The sequence below is a fragment of the Mastomys coucha genome, unplaced genomic scaffold, assembly GCF_008632895.1.
Source record: "Mastomys coucha isolate ucsf_1 unplaced genomic scaffold, UCSF_Mcou_1 pScaffold21, whole genome shotgun sequence".
NCBI classification, from domain to species: Eukaryota; Metazoa; Chordata; class Mammalia; order Rodentia; family Muridae; genus Mastomys; species Mastomys coucha.
Genome location: NW_022196904.1, coordinates 143,971,360 through 143,993,429, shown reverse-complemented (window position 1 = coordinate 143,993,429; position 22,070 = coordinate 143,971,360). Strand labels below are relative to the sequence as shown.

The window sequence follows — 22,070 nt, the reverse complement described above, 5'->3', positions numbered from 1 at the left end:
AGCGGATATAGAAACCCTTTAGGAAAAAAATGGGGAAGAATCTGGGGAGATGTTTCAGTGTGTAAGAGTTGTTTGAACTGTAAACAGGAGTTTGAATCCCCAAGTAAAAGTTGAACATAATTTTATGTGCCTGTAATGCCAGCATTGGAGAACAGAGACTGGGTGGATTCTTTGGAACTCCTCACCAAAACAGTGTCCTATGAGAGACCCTGTTTCAAGACATTAAGGCAATAATAAATGAAAACTCTCAGCAACCTGTTTTGACCTGAGCATTCATGTAAACTAATGTACTACACATGCACGCACACATTATTTAAGAAAAAAAAAAGCTGATTGTGGTCACTGCTGTTAATACTTGTGCTGAGGAAACAGAGGCAGGAAGACCTTTGTTGAGTTCAAGGCCATCCTGGTCCAGCTCCAGGACTACATAGATCCTGTCTCAAATGAGATTAAAAAAATAAAAGGTAAATAGATACTTAGCCATATAACACAAATATAAAGCCGAGTGAGAGATAAATGTGTAGACAATGTATCATGTTTATCAGAAATTCAAAAAATTGAATAAAGGGCTGGCAGGTATATCTTCATAATACAGGTACTGTGGGCACATTGTTTGATTCTTTTCATAGCTTATATATGGCAACAAGGATCTTGCTAGGCTTGGGGATTGGGGTGTGTTTCAGTGTTCATGAAACCCAGTACCTCACAAAATAACTGATTCTATGCATAGAATCTCTAGAAAATCATACTAAGATATACAAATTTCAGTTCTTCACCATTAACCTTTACATTGTTTAAAAAATAAATAAATAAAAATTCCAGAGATCTCCCCTTCAAAATTTTAGCCCTTTCTGAAGAGAGTATCTGTTCCCCTGAATTTCATGAATGAGGCCTGACAAATTCGCAAGATGGTGATTTGGAAGACTTACAGATTAGCACAAACCTGAGACCACGTATAGAATAAAATCAGCTTTAAGATACTAGGAATTGAAGGAAGTAATTATTTTAATAAAACCTGGAAGTATAAAGTCATCATAGCCCTGGTATTATTATTTTAGGCAGCTGTGAGTGACAGCTCAGTGAATGAATGAATGAATGAGTGAGTGAGTGAATGACACTTATGACCTTTGGTCAGAGGGGGGAAAACGAAAAGTGGTTTTGAGTGACTTGATCTTGTGCCCTTGGGTACCAGTGCATAAGCTCACTTATTACTTTTATTAAGGGGTAAACTAGCAACATAGGAAGCAGGCCTCCAGCAAAATGATGCATGGGGGAGTTGAGAATTCAATTGATTGTGTTGTGTGCGATTTGTGGTTTGGGAATTCTTTAAAGAGAATGGTTTGGCCTCTAAACTTTGAGCTTCATGGTCAAAAAAGAAAACCTCTGAATACTGGTGCACATTCAAAAGTGAAAAGCAGTAAAAACAATCTCATCCCAAAAGCTTTTAAAGAACTCTTGATAGTCACTGATTAAAAAGGGGGAAAAAAGGAAATATTTCATGTTCAAAATAAATATCCATGTGCTTGAGATTCTTAAGAAAAGAATGTTTCTTGGATCAATCTATTTTGGGCACATAGAAAATAAAAGATGCAAGAATGGCTAACAATAGAGTTCTCTCTCAGCAAGACCACAAGTTGCTTCTTTTATTTCTGTGTCTTTGGATGAACAAGGGGAATTTCAAATGATTTCAACACTGGATAAAATGTAATCCTCTCAGCCAGGGCCAGGCTCAATCAAGCATGCTGGGTAAATCTGCATGATGCCAGGCCACTGGGCAAAACTCCCAGGGGCAGGCAGCCTGGAAGAGGACCACACAACCAAGCCAAATACTTCTGTAGCATTGTTAATGTAATTGAAGGTTTAGTTTCATTTCACATGTTTTATTCTCAGTCAAGCTTTTGGCTGAGAAAGGTCTCTGATGAGTGCATTCCTAGTTATTTTAGAGGTAGAAATTGTGACAAAGCACATAGGTGAAAATAAAATTGCTGAGTCCGTGTTTCTGTCTGCATGTTGAGGTAGTAGGAAAGAAAACAATGCATTTACTTAGCATATGAGATGACTTGACACTATTTTGTGCAGTTTAATCCTTTGAGATATTATCATTTTCACAGATGAGGGAAATGACAATGGGCATTAATTTGTTCAAGTTTATTCTTCTAGCATATGACAGGGCTAAAGTTTTCATTATGGTCTGAAAACTTTTTTTCCACACCCATACCATGAGAGATCTGGTGACCAAGATCATCTGATTCTGAAATCCACCCTCCACCTGTACAGTTCACTTTCCTTGGATAAAACCAGTACTGACTTGTCCCAAAGGGCAACAAAGCCAATTTAAGTTCCCAACCTAAGACAAGTCACTTTCCCTGAGCTCCTCACTTATGAAATGGAAATGATGACAAATACCTGACCACACAGATTGTTACACAGTTCAGACAAATTATCTGTATGTACTTGTAAGTGGTGTGTGAACTTCAGGTGTATTTAATAACTCAAGCTTAGATTCAAATTATACTTCAGACTGAGTAGTATGCTCTAAATATCTCAGAGACTGTCATTTTCTTCCTAGGATTGACCTGGTGGGGTCACAACCCAGTTTTCACCATATTGATCCTAGGCTACAACATACCAAGCCAACCCACTCGCAGCCTCCAGGAATCCTACATCCCTGGAGAGTTTGAGGCTATTCACTGCTCACAGAAGATGGCTTTCCCAGTAGTATAGTCAGACAGGCCCTGGAGGCACCTGGCAGGCCCTAGACTGGGTAGTCAAGGAAATATGCAACCTAGGCTCCACCCAAGATGTGTTAAAGCATGCAGTTAGACTCATCCCATATACCCACACCCTCTTAGTACAGGAAGGAACTCAAACCTTTAGTCCTATCCCTTTATTAAGCACATACCATGAGGAAATTAAAGACACTTCGAAATTTGTCCCACTATTCCTTCTCTAAAAAGAATGAGAACTGTACACACACACACACATACACCTCTGCATACCCCTTCCTCTTCATTAGACCAACTTTCAGAGGTTTCAGCTGTCTGTTTCATCCTCGTTAGCTTATACCCAGCCTCCATAGCACCTGTGCCTCTAGTAACCCTTTGAAACTCTAAGACTAACTCCTTTGATATTCAAGGGTTTCCATACTTGGAACCCTTCATAGTTTCAGCAACTCATAAACCAGATACCTATTAATCCCTAACCACAACATCTCTTGTAATCTAATAGTCCTATATCCTATCCCTCTCTGACATGTAGAATCCATTCTAGAGTCCTTCGCAGGACTGAAGGCACCCAGAAAAGATTTTAAATAATATTCCAAGAAAGGTGTTTTCATATCAAATCAACCTTCATGTCATAAGGCTAGGGTAAGAGTTAAGATATTTCTCTTGCTTAACAACCACCAAAACAATTCCTATCCCTAAAACTCAGTATAGCATGAAGGTTGAGGCTTACATAAATAACTTGAATGATCACCAGGAGAAAAGGCCAATAATTTCCAAGCTAGCTCAGATCTCAGCCTTTGGAAGCTGCCTGCCAAAGTTCAACCAAGTTTAACAGCAATGGGTTTTGACAAGACTACTTTGGGTGCCTGTTGGTACTGAAGTGAATAATACAGATAAATGAACATGGTGTTTACTCTTTGCCAGATGTTCTCATTGCTTTCCATGCATTAGCTCATTTATTCCTCTTAAGAAGATACCAAGGATACTTGTTTTACAAAGGAAACAGTGAAGACATGGAGCTGATCATTGATTGTGCTTGAGACATTTACAACCTCTTGGGAAAGAACAAGACTACAACTACAAAGGATATGGATGTGTTTAGCAGTTCATGTAGATAACACAGCTGTTAAAGCACACACACACACAAGAACACAGTTTAGAAGTTGGGCAGTCTGGCAGTTAGGCATTGAAAGACAATGCCGATTTTGCCCTTAGGAAAAAAATAATAAAAGGGAGAGGCAGGCAAGAGCACTGCAGTTAGATGCAATGGCACTTGTCAGGGCTTGGCTACTGGAAGGCTTACAGCATGCCTGAGACCATTCAGCGTGGCTGAATCTCCGTGTGTTCTAAGGGTTTCAAAGAGAAGGAGACTGCAGGAGCAAAACGATGACACCTTGGGAAAAAAATCCATGAATGTTTTTGAAGCTGGGGAGTGCTAACATCAAGCCTTTGTTCTAGAAAGTTACTGAGACAGCTGTGTCTGCACTAGAGCTAAACACAGCTGCAGGCAGAACAATCCACTGAAAATATGCTGTTTGATGCTCAAGGTAAGACATGTATATATTGGCGGTACCAGGACATTCAGACAAATTCAACATAGCTTCTTATTCTGAAGTTAGCATTCTGGTGTGTGAAGACAAGCAACACATAATAGTACATCTTAGATAGTAGGAATTACATAGGAAAAGGGAACATTATCAAGAGTAGTAACCACAAAAACAAAGCGTGGGAATCAATGAGGGACAGTCATCCAGGCTTTCATTTCTTCTACACCTGAGTCAGGAATCACACATGAACTTTCCTAGGCAATGTACATCCACAGGAGAGGGAAAAGGAATTGAAACTGGAAGATTACATTTTCTACAGTAATTTGTTGCTAAAACCTCAGCAGCACACAGCATATTCCAGCATCTATTTTCTAGTCATATGAAATGTGTCTGACATTATTCTTCACTATTTTCAAGAAGGCGTAGCTATTTTACTCTACCTTAATTTTCAGGTTACATTTCCCTGAGATCTGAATCATCCATGAGTAGATCTGAGTAAAGACATTATTAAGTAAAAAATCCCCAAGGTGAGGAGTTTCTTGTCTTCAAGGAAATGAAATGTTGATGGGGCTGAAGCCAACCAAGCACAGGAAGAATGCCAAGGCCAAGGTCTTTCAGCCAGAGGCCAGAAGAAATACATTGCTTCTTAAGCAGTTCTATGAATACTTACGCTCATGGGTAAGTATTTCAGGAAAAGCATGTTAGGACCTCTACTGGCATTTTAGACTGTGATTGGCTAACGGAGTAGAGGCTAAGCAGGGCAGAGTTTTGATCTAGTTGTGCACTGTCAAGAAGTGGGGCAGTTCTCTGTTGCTACAATCACATAATGACAGAGATTTGAGTATCTTCAAGGTTGGACTTCACCCACAACCCACCATTATAGACAAGGAGAGCATTGGTACTGCACAGAGGTAAAATGAGTGTTTACACTCTTTAATAAAGATGGTGAAGAACAGAAGCATATGTTAGTATATGCATATTATTCCCAAACTTCAGAAGTTAAAGCAGAAAAATCATGAGTTTGAGGCCAGGTGTTTGGCCACCCTAATTCACCATCATGACCTAGAACATAGATTTCCAGAGCTGTCACAACCTTAAGCAATCACTAAGGTCATCTTTGTGAAAATCCAATATATCAAGCTGGAGGAGGCCTTTGTGCTGCACACTAAGTCAATCCCAACCAAAGACAGAGCAATAGGTGAACCTCTGTAAAACTGCCCAAGAGAGGAAAGCCTTTAAAAATATCTGGTTGAGCCAGGCAGTGGTGGTGCATGACTTTAAACTCAGCTTATAATAATCCTGGAGTTCTGTTGGAAGCACAAGCTCAATTTTAACCATCAGGAATTATATGCATCTCTCACTAGTGACAAGGTTATGAATGGAAAGGAAACTGATAAGCACAAACAAATATACAAATGATTCTAAAGTCAGTGTAATTAATACTGATTTATTACTATTCTTCATAGATAAGAAAGAGCAAAAATTCCTACGTAAAACAATGTCTAGATACCTAATAGTAAAACCACCATTGTTTTCTGATGGCACCAAATATGGACCAAAACCATACGTTACTGAATCCTTCCACAAATTAACAAGCCCAAGTGAATCCTATGGATTCACTTAGCATTTCATACTGAGGTGTCCCAAGGTCCCCCATGTTAGGCTCCTTCCCTAGTGGACCAAGCTAATAAACCTTATTTTGAATCACGTTCTTTTCAAGAAATATATGATTCAGAGACTCAACAATTCAAATAACCATTGAAAAGTTTTAAGTAGGAATGTAGTGAGCTTCTACTGTTAAAATGAGCATTCAAGTGGCTGTGGGAAGGTGGGTTTAGGGGGGCAAAAGCATGAAAGCGAAAGCTACAACCCTGAATCAGAACAGTGGCCATAGGTATAGAGAACAGAGAGTTGTTCTGGGAAATGGGATAGAAGATTTTGCAAAGGGAGTTGGACACTAGGACAGAGAAATTGAAAAAAAAAAAAAGAGGTAGAAACCAAGGAGCACCTACTCCCAAGTTGGAAAAGAATAAATAAATCAAGCAGGAAACAAGAATGGGTACTAAGTACTGGATAGTATATAGGACTTTGCAATGCTGGTTTATGCATGGGCTGAGTTGACTATGCAAAATAGCAGAATGGGAAAGGAGTAAAGAATGAGGCTGGAGGAAAAGGTCAAGGATCAGCCCTCAAGAGCTTTAAACATATTGCTGAATTTCAATTTTGTTTTATAGACCTAGATCCAGTAGTCCAAGGCAGGAAAGAAGGAAATCAAAAACGGGAGAAAATCATTAGGGGTCAAGCCCTTCTCATGCCTTAGCCATAAAGGGGACTGCAAACCTAAACACTCAGGCTTGGGTGATGAGAGACACACCAGTTTTCATTTCCCATCTTAGAAAAGTCTGCATCTTCTAGAAAGATTCTACCATATTCAGTTATGTTGTGGGAATATAAAAAAATGAATCCACCCCACAAACTTTCCCACCAGGCCACGTTCTTAAGGCGGTATTGACCGGCATCACCACATCCCGGCAGGCTCTTATTATTCTCTCCCAGCTATTAAAAACATCTCTCTCATGAGCAACTCTCTACACACCCCCACAATCATTCTTCTAAATAGCGCCTAAGACCCAGTAAGTAAAGCATGACTCTTAAGGCCTTAATATCCAATCAGATTTATATAATAAAAACACAATTTACAAGATGCCAATACAATAATTTCATAACCAAATAATAAAGACAGTATTCTAACCCAATTAATCTATTTTGTAAAAACCTTTGCTTGGTTGTATAACCTCGTGGGGTCTGACTTGTCCTCATTGTCTCCATGATGACCTCTCCTCCTGACCCTTCTCCTCCTCCAACTCTTGCTCCACCTCTCTATTCCTATCCAATCACAGGCCTGTCACTGCCCTAATGTGATTGGACAGAGAAAATGCTACAGCACAGTTAATCCTCTGTGTCCCCTTTATCATACTCATTATGACTGTCAGTCAAGTTTTTATATAAAAGAATCCCTGAAGCCAGGCGGTGGTGGCACACGCCTTTAATCCCAGCACTTGGGAGGCAGAGGCAGGTGGATTTCTGAGTTTGAGGCCAGCCTGGTCTACACAGTGAGTTCCAGGACAGCCAGGGCTATACAGAGAAACCCTGTTTCGAAAAACAAAACAAAAAAAACCAAAACAAACAAACAAACAAAAAACAACAAAAAGAAGAATCCCTGAGATGATAAATTTATAAAGAGATAATAATATTTGTTCTACTTTATCATATAGATGTTGGTTCATGATTGTTTGGTCCCATGCCAGCCTATGGTATGGCATCAATATGAGGACACAGTAGGGCTTGGAGGCATATACAGTGACTAGAGGATTATGAGTTCCAGACCAGACTGAGAGGTATAGTGAGAACTCTCAAAAGAAGAAAGGAAGAAAAGGAGAAAGAGGAGAGAAAGGGAGAAGAGGAAAGAAAGGAGAAGGAGGAGAAGGGAGGGAAGTGGAGTGGAAGGAAGGAAGGTGGATAGGTGATGGAGATAGACCATAGGACAAAACTCACCAATTCAAGGCTAGATGCCAGAAGGGAGAAAACATGAAAGAAACCAGGGCTCTAGTATACTCTTTAAAGGCAGACCCCCCACAAGAACTTAAAGTCCTCCTACCAGATTCTACCTTCTAAGGGTTCTACCACCACCCAGTAGTACTAGGCTGGGTACCAAGCATTCAACATATGGGTTTTTAGAGAAGTTTAGTAACCAAACTGCAGCAGTGACTAACTGGTGTTCATGCTTCTAGAACAAGATGATGTCACCTCTTTGTGACATGATCCCTGATTAGGATCCATGCCCTGGCCCACTCTATTTGTTGAGGCCATTCTTCTACATCAGCTACTATGACTGCTTCCACTCCCAATTGCTAGCAATAGTGACAGTGAGCCCTGACTCCAGACCTGGTGCTTTACACTTAGCAGCTCTTGTAACCCTCATCACAACCTCTGATGATCATCTCCTTTCCACTCTATGGAGGAAGAACCCAAAGCACAGAAAGGTTGACTGGCTCACACAGCAGAACCAGTGGATGGTATACCTCAGTGGTCCCTCTTTGTCCATATACTTTTTTTTTTTAACCATTCAATTACTCATGGTCAGCTAGAGTCTGATACAGTTGTTGTGGATTTGTTCTAATGCTATTTGTGTTCATTCAGCTCCTGGAATCACATGGGAACCTGCATGTCTGCAATGAGTGTTCCTGCCCCCAGTTGGTCCTGATTGGGAAATAAAGTTGCCACCGGCCAATATCTGGGCAGTGAGAGAGAGGCAGGATTTTTAGGATTCCAGGTAAAGAAACACAGGAGAGAAGGAAGAGGAGATTTAACCATGACAAGGGCATGGGAGACAGACCATGCTGGGACAGCCAAAATGTTGGTACAAAGGGAAAGCAACCCCAGGGGGCTGGCTAGCAGGGGGCTGCCTAGCAGGGTCCAGGGCAGCAAAGATACAATTTAGATTTAGTAAGTATTAACTCAGGAATACAGAAGAGGAGTGTGTCAGCCACATGGAGGTTCAGGAGTGGCCCAACCATTGAGCTAGTTAAGGCATGTTAGAAATAAAGGTTGCATGTATGTGTCTTTTCATCTGGGAACCAGAACATTGGAGCAGGTGGCCAGCTGTGCATGCCCCTTCTGGGAGCATAGAGCGGATTTAACAACTACCACATCACGTTATTTGTCTTGCCTTCAAGAGACAACACATTACTATAACTTTTATTATAAAGCATTGTTATAATTGTTCCATTTTATTCTTAGTTTTGGTGCTTAATTTCTTATTACACCTAATTTACAAATTAAAGCTCATGAATATGTATGTATGCTACATACATATACCTCACTTGAGGTCTGCAGCAGTGACTAACTTGTGTTCATGCTTCTCACTTCCACATGATCAAATCCACATGATCTCACTTCTTTGTGACATGATTTCTGACCAGTATCTAGTCACCACAGTCAAGATAAGACTGTTGTATTGGGTACATAAATTATACTTTTTCTGTACTTAACTATAATACTTCTTGCAGCACTGAATATTAGTTGTTTATCTGCATGTCCTCCTCCTGCAATGTGGGGTTTGAAAGGCTGCTCTGTGTCTTTCTCGGTGTGAGGAAGGAAATCACTAAATGCTATCTAAATGAGAAAGCAAAGTCAAGTACAAGTAGTGACAAAGGCAGTGTATAATGGAAAACTTGATTTCACATCTGTGCTTACCAGTCTTTTACACAGAGATAAGGACCTCTGTAAAGCACCATGGAATAAGTTGCAGGATCTGTATTCTAAGAGGAAGTTGCTCTAGTCTAGAGGGAACTGGACCATGGTGCCTGCAGTATGCCTGGCCCCATCTTTGCCTAGTTTGGTTACTATCACAATGAAGAGATCTTAGACATCTGCTCTATACCAAGGGTTAACAAACACCTTTTATAAAGGTTGAATATAAATATTTTAGGCCTATGAGCTGCAAGAATTCTGCTGCACCCATCCAACTCTCTCATTGTTACATAAGAAGAGTTATAAATTTATAAACAAGTATGATGCTATTTCTAATATAACATTGCTACAAAAGCAGGCCCCTGCAACTGGCTGAAACATGTCTTCTGTGGATATATTACTGCACAGACTTAGTATCGTTTCCTCTCCAACATTTTTAATTTTGATACAATCTAATTTATTCATGTGTTCTTCCTAGGGAAATAGCTTCAATAATGAGTGAGGGTAATGAGGAGGGGGTGTGAAAATTATTGACTGTAACAGAACATCCATAGTTTGAAATATATTTACATTGTGACATAAACACACACACACACACACACACACACACACACACTGTTAGCATACTGTCTAAGCTCTGATAACAGTTACCTGGCAACAGCTGGATATGCCTGACTCACTATGAAAGGGGCTGCTTGCCTCTTGCTCTGTTCTTTCTTTCTTGCTCTTGCCTTTCTGCTTCTGCTCTGTTCTCTCACCCCTTCTCTCTCTCTCTCTCTCTCTCTCTCTCTCTCTCTCTCTCTCTCTCTCTCTCTCTCTCTCTCTCTCTCTCTCCTCTCTCTCCCTCCCTCCCCCCTCTCTCTCCCTTTCTCTCCTCTTTCTTCTTTCTTTCCATTTGCCTTCCTCTGCCTGTATTGTCCCCACGCCCATTTTTTGGTTTTTCAAGACAGAGTTTCTCTGTATAGCCTTGGCTGTCCTGGAACTCTGTAGACCAGGCTGGCCTCAAACCCAGAAATATGCCTGCCTCTGCCTCCTAAGTGCTGGGATTAAAGGTGTGTACCACCACTGCACACCATTTTTTTTCTATTACCCTCTTAACTTCCCTCCCCATGCCCTGAATAAACTCTATTCTATACTATACTGTTGTATGGCTGGTCCCGAAGGGGAAAGGAGGGTTGCCTCAGCAGGGGCCTGCAAAGGCACTCCTTTCCCCGACACCTGACTACACCTCTACCAAACATATCCCATCCTCTCTTTATCTTTTTATAAACATGTCAGAGAGACAGAGACAGAGAGGGAGAGACTTGTTGGAGCCTTCTCACTACTTCTAAGATACAGTGCCCAAGGTTTGGGTGGTAGCGCTGCCATATTGGAGAATGTCTATGCACTGATGTAGCTGAGTCAGTGGTCCAAGTGCTTCACATAGATGTTTAGGGTTGTCCCTGTTTATGACACTATGTGTACATGGTCTGGATGTGGCACTTGCCATTCTCCATGGTGAAGTACTTCAAGTAATCTCAATGATGAGGTTCTACCTTGCACAGACTGTACACCCCAATTATCCGTGAGGTCTGTATTTTCAACTTTGGAAGCCTGGCATCCCAGAATTCTCCCATCTTGTGGTGCCCACCTAGGACCAGATATTATAGAGGAGTCAAGCACATTTACAACTGTTTCTCAGCTCCTGCTGTGACTTGGGGCTACAGAAGGGAAGTCTACCACCTGGGATCTGAAATATGCCCAGCCTCAGGGTATTGACTTAGCTGGAAGCAGGCTCCTTGTCAGTAAGCAGTCCCCTCCCAGCTTGCTCTCCAGTAGAAAGAATATCAAGGACACCCCTTAATCAAAAGCATTCAGGAATGGAACCTGGACAGATTTGAGGTTTTGGGTTGTACCAGGGAAAGATGTTGAAAAGCATAGAGTCCGGGGGCCCTCTGAACTCAGCCTGGTAAGATCAAATGTTCAATGTATCAAGCACCTAGTGTTTTGGTTCCTTGTCTCTTAGCACATGCTGCAGGTAGCATCCGCTTGTAAATGTTAAGGCTCAGGAATGAACTGGAACTCTGGCTACAGCCAGGAGCTAGATTACTTTTGGACTTGGAAAACTGAGTCCCTCTTCTCCCTGTTGGGCTAGCCTGGAACACATGAAGCCTGGGCTGTCACCTTCACTCCAGGCAGATTTCCTGTAGATTTATTGTATAACATAGACCCAGCTATAACAACAGACCCCAAATCCAAGATTTTCCCTTGCACTATGTGAGGCAAGTGAAACTGTGACATCAGACAAAAACTGGGATGGCTGAACAGATTCAGAAACTCTGATATTCTCATATCTGAGACCAGTAGACAGTTTGTCTGCTCCCAACCCAGTTCCTGTCCTGAAGCATGTGACCATGACACTCTGGCATGAAGATCATGGAACATTGAGTTCTCCATGCCAATGAGGTATCTAGATGGCCCACCCCAAGGGTTTAGCCAATAAGCTTCCCTTCCCAGTTATTCCATCCTGCAAAAGTTATTTAATCCCTGGTCTACCATAAGTAAGTTGTATGCACCCATTTTTCTATGATGAACAATGAATAAACAGTCTGAACAAGCAAGGACTGTCTCTCATCAAGAACTGCCTTGGGAAGCCTTCCTCATACAGAGCAGAGCTGCCTACGTCTCTAAGAAGGCCTCTCTACGCTGCCGGACACTCCCAGCAAAGCAAAGCTGGTGGTTCCCCACCCCCACCCCACCCCTCCCTGAACTTGTCCTAGCAGGCAGGACCCTCGCAGGGCCCTCTTGTGGGCCCCCCTTACTCCACTCGGTTTCCAGTGGTGACTGGACGCCTGAGAATTTAAGAATCCCAGTCTCCTTGGCCTTAGCCTGCATCGTTTCTCACTGAGGCTGGGGCACCCATCTTAGGCTCCTGTTTTGTCTGCCTAAGCAGAGTTCACACTCCCAGTAGTGAGACAGAATGGGGAACCACAGTATCATTCTTCTTTCAGAAGCTTTAGAGGAACTGTTATTTTCCCTGAGATAAGGCACACTCCTAAATGAGACCCAAAGACTAGATGCTCTATTATATCATCATGTCTCCCGCCATCCTTCTTTTATATCTGGAGAGGCCAAGTAGTCACGTACCAAGCACTGTACATGGCAGTACTGGCATTTGCAACGACTGTGCCAAAGCACAGTTTCCATTCTCTCATATGTAGTTGACATTTCTCCCTACTGCCTAGGGCACTTGCATTTTAAACAAGGCTTATGTGAAGGGCATACATTCGTTCCTTTTTTTTTTTTTTTTTTTTTTTTTTTTTTTTTTTTGGTAACTATGATAAGATACCTCCAAACACCCAAATTAAGAATGGAAAGATGATTTGTTCTGGCTCACAGTTTTAGGGTACAGTCCGTCAGTGCAGGAAAGTCACAGCAGCCAGAGAGTGAAGGGGATGCTCTCCCTGTATCTGTAGTCATGAAGCAGAGAGAAAGGAGTGCTGGGGTTCAGCTTGCGCTCTCTTTTTTTAATTTAGTGTAGGACTCTAGCCCGTGGATTAGTATCCGGAACAAGTAGAGTCAATTTTCCCACCTCAATTCAGTTTACAAACCCTTTCACAGATATGCCCGAAAGTTTGTCTCCCTGGTGATTCTAGATTCTGTAAAGTTGTAAATCAACATTAGCTATCTCTGGGCATATGGAATACTTCTGGTAAAATATGGTTGCAACAGGGTGCTTGTAGACAGATGTTTGGTTTCCTAACCACTGTGATTAAGGAGAGGCTCCCTGTCCAGTTACGGCTGTGGTCCCTTACTTCTGAATGTTTGAGCTGGAATCTAAGCCTAATCATCACATCAGGTGAACTCTCCTACTCTCCGGGCTATCTTCCCTAGCCCTGCATTCCTTGAACAGTGCGATCTGCTCAGGCTTGAGCTATTGGGTAGAAACTGCCACCAGAGTGGCACAGGCATTGGTGTCTCAGTGAGGTGAACGAAGTGACTTGGCCTAGGCCTGAATTTGATCTCAGGTTTGTCTGAATCCAGACTCTGGTGTTCTTTTAGCCCAGTGTTTCCTTTCAATCTCTAGTTTCATTAAAAGCATGATTTTGTTAATTTGGACACTGTCTCTGTGCCCTTTAGTTAGTTTGGCTAAGGGTTTATCTGTCTGGTTGGTTTTCTCAGACTACCAGCTCTTGGTTTTGTTGATTCTTTGTATTGTTTTCTTCGTTTCTAATTAGTTGGTTTCAGCCCCCGAGTTGGGCTATTTCCTGCCATCAACTCCTCTAGGGTCTGTTTGCTTCCTTTTGTTCTAGAGCTTTCATGTATGTGTGCTGCTAAGTTCCTAGCATAGGATCTCTCCAATTTCTTTATGAATGCACGTAGTGCTATGAATTTTCCTCTTAACACTGCTTTCATTGTGTCCCATAAATTTGGGTAAGCTGTGACTAAATTTTTATTGAATTCTAGAAAGCCTTTAATTTCTTTCTTTCTTTCTTTCTTCCCTGACCAAGTTATCATTGAATAGAAAGCTGTTCAGTTTCCATGAGTATGTGGGCTTTCTGTTGTTTTTGTTGTTATTGAAGTCTAACCTTAGTCTATATCGATCTGATAGGATGCATGGGATTATTTCAATCTTCTTGTATCTGTTGAGGCTTGCTTTGTGCTTGATTATGTGGTCAGTTTTGGAGGAAGTTCCATGAGGTTCTGAGTAGAAGGTATATTCTTTTGTTTTGGAATGAAATGTTTTGTAGATATTTGTTAAATCCATTTGGTTCATAACTTCTGTTAGTTTTACTTTGTCTCTGTTTAGTTTATGTTTCAATGACCTGTCCATTGGTGAGAGCAGAGTGTTAAAGTCTCCCACTATTATTGTGTGAGGTTCAAAGTGTGTTTTGAGCTTTAGTAAAGTTTCTTTTACAAATGTGGGTGCCCTTGCATTTAGGGCACAGATATTCAGAGTTGAGACTTCATTTTGGTGGATTTTTTTCTCCAGTAGACAGGCAGGGCCCCCAGGGGAGGGATGGGGCCATCTACCTACCTTCAAAATTTTTGACCAAGAATTGTTCCTGTCTGTCTTAGTTTGGATTTTGCTTCTGTGAAGAGACACCATGACCAAGGCAACTCTTATAAAAACAGCATTTAGTTGGGGCTGGTTCAGATATTCAGTCCAGTATCATCAAGGCAGAAGTATGACAACATCCAGGAATGCATGGTGCGGGAGAAGCTGAGAGTTCTACATCTTCATCTGAATGCTGCTAGCAGAATACTGGCTTCCAAGAAGTTATAATGAGGGTCTTCAAGCCCACCTCCACAGTAACACACCTACTCCAACAGGGCCACAACTTCTAATAGGGCCACTCTCTTGACAGAGAATATACAAACCATCACACTGTCTAAAAAATAATGCAGGGACAAAAATGGAGCAGAGACTGAAGGAACAGCCATCTAGTGACCAGCCCAACTTGGGGCCCATCTCATGTACAGACACCAAACCCTGGCACTATTACTGTGCTTGCAGACAGGAGACTAGCATGTCTGTCCTCTGAGAGGCCCTACCAGTAGCTGCTTGAAACAAATGCAGATACTTACAGGCAACATTGCACTGAGGCCAGGGACTCGGATTGAAAAGTTAGAGGAAGAGTTGAAGGAGCTGAAGGGAATGGCAACCTTGTAGGAAGAACAATAGTATTAACTAATCAGGACCCCTCAGAGCTCCCAGAGACCAAGCCACCTACCAAAGAGCATACATGGCCCATGACACATATATAGCAGAGGACTGACTGCCTTGTCTGGTCTCAGAGTGAGAGGATGCATCTAATCCTGTAGAGAATTAATGCTCCAGGGAAGGGGAATGCAGGGGGGAATAAGATGGTGGGTAAGTAGAGAGAGGTAGGTGCACCCTGTCATAGACAAAGGGGAGGAGGTAAGGAACTCTAGAAGGGGGAACCAGGAAGGGGAGGCAGTATTTGGTATGTAAATAAATAAAATAATGTAATAATAATAAATAATAATAAAGCATGGTGACTTCTCTTCCCTGCTACCTAGGGTATTTGGATTTGAAACAGTCTTCATGGAAAAATTATGCATTCATTACTTTTTTTTTAACTATGCGAAAATACCTCACAATTTCAGGAAAAGTTGTTTGATACAGAAAAGCTGTTATCTGGGAAGATGACAAAGCTGCTTTGCCTCCTGGAACCCCTTCCCAGCCAAAGACATGGAATCAATGTTCATTTGCCACTTCCTAATTCAACTAAGCCAGGAAAGCATCTCATGTCATTATAAGTCCATGAGAACTCATAGTTTTGCTGGTAGCACTCTCCTGGGATCTGGGTCAGGTTCATTTTTCAACCATGTCTATGAAAGAAAATAAACATACTTTGGGCTGAATGGCAGCTTTGTATTTGCTGGATTGAATCAGAAGCCAATAGAAAGACAAAGAAAACTGTGCAGTGTTTACTTTCCAGCCCTGGGTAGCATGTGCTAAGGCTAAGAGATTAGGAAGGGTCAATTGGTGCCTAGAGCACACATCCCCAAACTATTCTAAGCAGTGTCAGAAATATTCAGACTGCGTAGCCTTTGGAATAAGATGCCATAGCCTTGGGTGTCTTTGGATTAGAAGTGTGAGTTCCTTTTATAAAAATAACAAACAGGTTTTTTAGCTGATAACAGCAACAACAAAATGATGACAAATACCTGTTATGGGAAATTATGAACCTTAGCTGTACTTCTAGTTTAGTCCATGTTGCACACTGCTTTCCCCCAAGTTCCCCCTGGCCATTCACACTCTTGCTGGAACACATAAAAAGCACAAATGTAGATGATTAGTACTGCAGATAAGTGAAAGAAGTAGTGAAAATATTTAATTCATGTATGTTGCAAGCCCAAGCATTCAGAACTAACAATAGCTGCAAATGGCCTTCCTCAGGTCGGTTACTAGATCTAAATTCACTCTGCATGTAGGGCCCATTTTGTATTCTATAATTCTAAATAGAAACTAGTATAAAAATGTTGTGTCATGGTTTTAAATAATAGTCTCTTAGTTAGCATTGAAGATCAACTTGGCCCAGCCTTGAATCATTTGGAAAAATGAAAGTCTCAAACGGGTGATTATCTATCAAGTTGGCATGTCAGTGAGGGATTGTGTTGATGGTTAATTGTTACTGGAGGATCCAGTCCACTATGGGTAGTATCATTCCCTGGGCATATGGTCCTGGATGTATAAGAAACCTCGCAAAGCGTGAGACACACAGAGAGAACGAAAAAGCAGCATTTCACCAAAGTTTTTGTTTCAAGTTTCTGCTCTAACTTCCCCCTGTAGACGGACTGTGGCCTGGGAGTATAAGCCAGATAAATCCTCTCCTTCCTTAAGTTGCTTTGGTTTATGGTGTTTATTATAGAAACAGAAAGGAAACTAGAACAACTACCACAAAAAGAAGCACTTCCTTTAGTAGAAGCACAATGTTATAATTATCTGGATGTTTCGAATGGGGGAACAGAAAGCATTAAAAAGGAAAAAAGTTGAAAGGAAGGGTGTGGAAGAGATCTGTGGAATTAGCCTAGTTTATATAACTTTGAGCTTAGTAACTTTGAGACCTTGTAAAAGTGACTTAACCTTGTCCCCTCTCTTTTTTTTCTTGCAGACACCTGTCCGTGTGAGAAGGGGGAAGATATCAAAGAGTAATTTAAAGAGAATTATACTAGTTATGGGTCAGATATGTTGAGGTATTTGAGAGACTGTTAGTCTGGTAAGTTAATAGTTCAATGTCAAAGTTAGCAGCCATTGGACCTTGAATATAAGATGGGGTTTTGAAGTTGTTCTTAGTCTCAATTTCATGTGAAAGAGGATTTGAATGAAGGTCTCCATGATCCCTATTCTTTCTATGTTCACTCCCACCTATGGCATACCATATATAGGAAAATACTGACAAAGCTAAAGAAGCCATGGTGAGGCAGAGGAAATATTGACTATAATTAACTGGCTTTTTCAGAATACCTACCAAAGAATGTACAAGGAAATGGTCTGACTGGGGTGATAGATCAGTTATCCAAATACGATCAGCACACATATTAAAGGGAATGTCACACAGGACTGTGTAAGTATATATAATAATTATGTGATTAAAAATACATTTCTTTAAATTATCAAATCATTCATCTTCCTTCTAAAGGCACTAGGAAATCCCGTTTCCTACAGTCTTCCAACATGTTGTGTTAATTCTCCTTAAAGCTATTCATGGAGGCTGATAGAGTGCTTGCCACACATTTTCTTTTTAAAAGGCTGTTTGTGACAGAATGCACTTGTAATCCTAGTGTTGGGAAGGCAGAGACCTGAGGATGCATGAGGCTTACTAGCTAGCTACATGAACTAGCCTACTTGTTGAGTTCAAGATAGACCATGTCACAAAACATAAGATGGAAAATAGCTTCAGATATATGCTATCTGGAGTTGTCTTTGGGGCATGTTTTTTAATTGTGCACATGGAACCTACATGCACATGAACACACACAGGAACATATACATTCACACACAGAAAAATTAATCATGGGCCTAACTCACCTGATACACACACACACACACACACACACACACACACACACAGATTGCTCAAGCGTCTACTCTTAATCTTACTGGCTGAGAATGAGACCACTACCACAATTTTTGAGCCAAATTTGAAGCAAGCTTTATTAAACAGTGGTTGGATTCATGAACACTGGCCAGGTCCATACCCAGGATTCCCAGAGTACAGCAGCAAATTACATTAGTTAGGGAGCTTATTAAGGCAAATCCCACAAGGTTACATACTTCCTACCTTTGTCCATTCAGGGACAAGCATATATCTTCTGCAGTTGATGCAACCAAGCTTGTTTATAGAAGTGAAAACAGTTGGCTTGTTATCTTACATGAAGAGACCCCATCATTCTGGAAAGTTTTCTGTCCTTGGACAAGTGGGGCTTATAGGTTAGATGCATCTTTGCTTTATCTATCTTTTAAGCACAGTAATTTAAACATGAAACAACACTAGCCCTCACACTACCTCATCTGATTGTAGATACACATAGTCTTTGTTGTTTAGCTTTGATAAGGCCATAAATCATCAAAATGAGGAGAGCTAAGAGAGAAAGAGTCAGGGGAGAGCCCTGACTAGTCTGTGCCCTGCAAAAAATCACATCTCATATCAAAATTATATTTTTCTCTGAAGGATTATTGTAACTCTCCTGCCAATATCCCAACCTCCTGAAAGACACCTGGGATCTTCGCAATTCCAAAATAGAAACAGATATCACTCATCCATGTCACACCCACATGCCATCAAGCTCCCTTGTTTTCAGTAGCCTATTAACCCTTGAGGCCAAGGGAATCTTGAAACTAAAAGCATTTATTGAGGAATTACAGATATTTTTCAGAAAAGGAATGGTTTTTAACCAGTATTGAGGCTTGTGGGAAATTTGATGGAGTCTACTAGACCTAAGAGCTGGAGACAGTTGGGGAAGTGATGTGTAAATAATTTACACTGACTCTACATTGGCTGTTAGTCAGAAGTATAGGACAAGGCAGACCTTGAAAAGTATCAGGGTAGGACTGTTCTCAAGAAGATTTATTACTTCTGAATTACTTGGTGATTCTTCCTTCTGGTGTTCTTGGTGCTTGCATCGAGAAAAACCACTGTAACTGGGTCTGGTGGAACCAGAGGGTTGGCTGACTCTGGAGTTTGAGACAAGGATTCAACAGTCACTCAGGACTGTAGAGCGGACTTGCTCATTAACCTCACTTATCCTTTCCTCTCTCTGCCCTTGCCCTCTGCCCTTCACAATTAAATTTGGACATCTAAACTTTTCTTTCATCAGGCATAACTTCACTATCACAAGAGACTCATACGCAGACCAATATCATGATAGTCATCATAGGAATTTTGTGGAAAACCTCAAGAGGCAGTTTTTGCTCTAAGAGTATGTGAATGCCTTTATTTTGCTTTTCCCACCACCTTAGGCAGCAATGTTCTGTTGTATAATCACAGTAAACTCTTGACAGAATTGCCTTAAAGAAAGTTTCTAATTCCCCATAATTTCTCATCCTTTGTGCAGAGACATTATCAAATCCCTGTTAAAATGTGCTTTCCTGTCTTCAATAGTTTATATCCATGATAGTTAGTAAAATGGCATTTGGCAGTGCCCAGGCACTGTCTGTGTGGCACAGTTAGCTTTGAAAAATACTGGATGAAGGTAAGCCAAGAGGTTAGGCCTAATGTTCAAAGTTCTCAGGGATCTGAACATACCCTCACTTTCAGATCAGTTGTTTATTATTTTATTTTAGAAACCTGACACTTGAAACTATCCCAGTCCTTTAAATTTTATCAGCTTTGTGCTTTTATCCATGCCTTATGCTCTATTCTCTTTAAAATATTATTTATCCATTTTTATGAGAATGCCATACCCATATACAATGTATTTTAAAAATATCCACCCCCTCTTCTCCTTTTACTTTCCCCAGATCCCCCATGACCCTTCCAACTTCATTCTCTCTATATATCTTACAGAGCCCAGTTAGTACTGTATGTATGGCATGGATATAGTGATGTACACTGGAACATCAGAAAACCTACTCCCCTCCTCCCGTGGCCATCAACTGCCAATAGCTTTTTGCTAGCGGTGGGGCCTTGTGATTCTCCTCCTCCATCCACATTGGAATGTTGACTGCCTTGATCTTGTGCAGATCTTATGCAGGCAGCTATCACTGTTGTGAACTCATGAGTATAATGGCACTGTTGTATCCAGATGGTACAATTTTACAACATTCCTCTCTGATCTTTAACTCCTACCATTCTGTTCCCTATTTCATGATGTTTCCTGATCCTTGGAGAGAGGGTATAATATAGATCTTCAATTTGTGATTATTATCTTCTGTTTTTCCTTCTACAGCTAAACATATTTTTTATAATTTTAAAACTATTTTTAATTATTTGTATTTGCATACATGTGCCAGAGCCCACAGATGCCAGAGGCATTGGGTTCCTTAGAACTGTGGTCACAGGTGATTATGAGCTGCCGCCTGATGTGTGTCCTGGGGAACTAACTCTGCTCTTCTGGAAAAGCAGTATCTCTCCAGACCTTACTGGTATCCAAAATAATATTCCCTTAGTCATGCTTTCAGTATGAATATCCCTGAGAATCTGTCTCACAGCAAACCTGCTCTAGTCCTGTGATTCACTTTAATTCATACGGAAGAAGCTGAGCTCCTGGCTAATACACCATGACTCTGAATTGCTGTCCAGGTAAATCAAGTTAGACCATAAAGCCATCAACTTTTGCTTGCTTGTCTGTTTTTGTGTTATGAGGATTGTACCCAGGGCTTTGGACATACTAGATTTATGATTTACTTTTGATTATACTCCTAGACTGCAGTCTAAATTTTGTCATGGTCTGCTAAGAAGCAACAGATACTGACCTTGTAGCCCTGCCCCACTCCCTATCCTCACTACAGCTGGAAGAAGGAATAGGTTAGTCCAATCCCTGCTTATGTCATCCAGAAGCCATTTACCTTCCTGAAGTGGAACTCAATATGTTTTATGGCCAGTAGCCGTATGCTAGCCTGAATGAGATGACTTTCATAGTCTAAGCATTTGAATACTTGGACCCCAACTGGTGTCTGTTTGGGGAGGCTTAGTAGATATAGCCTCACTGGAGAATATGTGACAGTGCGTGGGCTTTGTGAGTATAAAGACTTGTGTTATTTTGAGTTTGTTCTCTTTGCTTCCTCTTTATGATGTGAGATGTGAGCCCTCAGCTCCCAGCTTCCAGTTCTAGCAACCACTGCCTGCTTGCTGTCACACTTCCCTGCCACGATGGTGATAGACTCTGATTTCTTTGTCCTTGGAACTATGAGTCCCAAATAAGCTCTTCTGTCTATAAGTTGCTCTGGTCATGGTGTTTTATTACAGCAATAGAAAAGTAACTAACAGAGGAGAAAGGAACTCTTAGAAATTCCTCTTTGTTAAGGATCAGAATTACTGATGTACAATTTCTGTCAGTCAAATGTGTTGCATAGAGAGCTATGGCTACTATCTAGCTTTGTGTGGCCACTTAGTTGTAGTTTAGTAGAGACGGAAGTGATAATAAAGAAAGTTTACACAGACTGGATAGATGGTTCAGTGGTCAACAGGGCTTCCTTTTCTTCCAGATGAACTGACTTCATTTTACTTATATCAGGCAGCTCACAATTGCCTGTAACTTTAGCCTCAGGTTTAAAAAGAGAGCATACAGAAATATCAACATGAGTAAAATTTGAAGGAAAACCACTTAATCTTCTTGGCTTATGGCACTTTTTTTTTTTTTACTAAGTTATTACTCATGATCATACTTACTGCCAGTTTTTTAAAACAATGGGGCTCCTAGGAGAAAAGGATCACCTCTATTGGTGATCAGTTCCTTTTATTTTAGAGGCTTTTACTACCCCATGGTAGGCTTCATCTACCAGCAGAGGTCAATGCCAATACAAGGTTTATGCATTCATTTTTTTTTTTCTGCAAGGAGGTTTTCTTTGTTTGTTTGGAGGGTTAGATGTGTG

General features: G+C 41.0%; 1 long non-coding RNA gene across 1 annotated transcript; it reads left to right on the top strand.

The window, feature by feature from the left end:
• The first annotated feature begins 8,151 nt into the window (after positions 1-8,151).
• LOC116101071 lies at positions 8,152-17,252 on the top strand. Its single transcript, XR_004122772.1, has 3 exons — positions 8,152-8,349; positions 8,474-8,606; positions 17,149-17,252. It is a non-coding gene; the product is annotated as an uncharacterized LOC116101071 (long non-coding RNA).
• The last annotated feature ends 4,818 nt before the right edge of the window (positions 17,253-22,070 follow it).